The following is a 1,218-nucleotide window of genomic DNA, read 5'->3' on the forward strand; positions in this document are numbered from 1 at the left end:
CATTCGGTGCTATTTGTGGGTACTCTATCGGTACTTTTGGCCAACTTAGGCCAACTCAGTGCTTCTTGTGGGTACTCTATCGGTACTTTTGGCCATGTTAGGCCCACTCGGTGCTATTTGTGGGTACTCTATCGGTACTTTTGGCCAACTTAGGCCCATGGGGTGCTCTTTGTGGGTACTCTATCGGTACTTTTGGCCATCTTAGGCCCATTCGGTGCTATTTGTGGGTACTCTATCGGTACTTTTGGCCAACTTAGGCCCATTCGGTGCTATTTGTGGGTACTCTATCGGTACTTTTGGCCAACATAGGCCAATTGGGTGCTACTTGTGGGTGCTCTATCGGTACTTTTGGCCAACTTAGGCCAACTGGGTGCTATTTGTGGGTACTCTATCGGTACTTTTGGCCAACTTAGGCCAACTCAGTGCTTCTTGTGGGTACTCTATCGGTACTTTTGGCCAACTTAGGCCCATTCGGTGCTATTTGTGGGTACTCTATCGGTACTTTTGGCCAACTTAGGCCAACTCAGTGCTACTTGTGGGTACTCTATCGGTACTTTTGGCCAACTTAGGCCAACGCGGTGCTATTTGTGGGTACTCTATCGGTACTTTGGGACATATTATGTCCTTCGGGTGAACCTTCTCGATACCTCATGGGTACTTGTGGCCAACTTAGGAAAATTCAGTGCAACCTATGGGCCTTTGGAAATTGCTCCAACACTTTGGACTTAGAAAATTTTCTGGACTTAGAAAATTTTTTGGACTTAGAAAAATTTTCAACTTCTGTATCTTCTTCATCAAGTTCCATTTTGTGGGACTTAGAAAATTTTCTGGACTTAGAAAATTTTTTGGACTTAGGAAATTTTTCAACACTTGTAAAATTTTTGTTCCTTCTTTGAAGAAGAATACTTTCCACTATTAGCTTCTTTCTCTTTTTCTTCTTAGTTGTCTTCTTATTTTCGGTCCGAGAGCGCCGACACTTGTAAAATTATCTAAGTCCGAAGACTTTTGGAATGAACCAAAAGTCAACGAACACAATACATCAACCCTATCAACATCAAGTGGCAACCCGAAGGAAGCGCAGCGGCCAGCCCATGTACAACGCGAAGTTGTAGCATGCAACCAACCAACCGCTAACCTCCAACGGCACTCAATGTATTCGTTACACATGGGCGCACCTGCACCACACTGTCGTGACCATCCAACGAGCCGTCGGTTCGG

This window comes from Anopheles funestus (assembly GCF_943734845.2).
Source record: "Anopheles funestus chromosome X unlocalized genomic scaffold, idAnoFuneDA-416_04 X_unloc_62, whole genome shotgun sequence".
NCBI lineage: Eukaryota > Metazoa > Arthropoda > Insecta > Diptera > Culicidae > Anopheles > Anopheles funestus.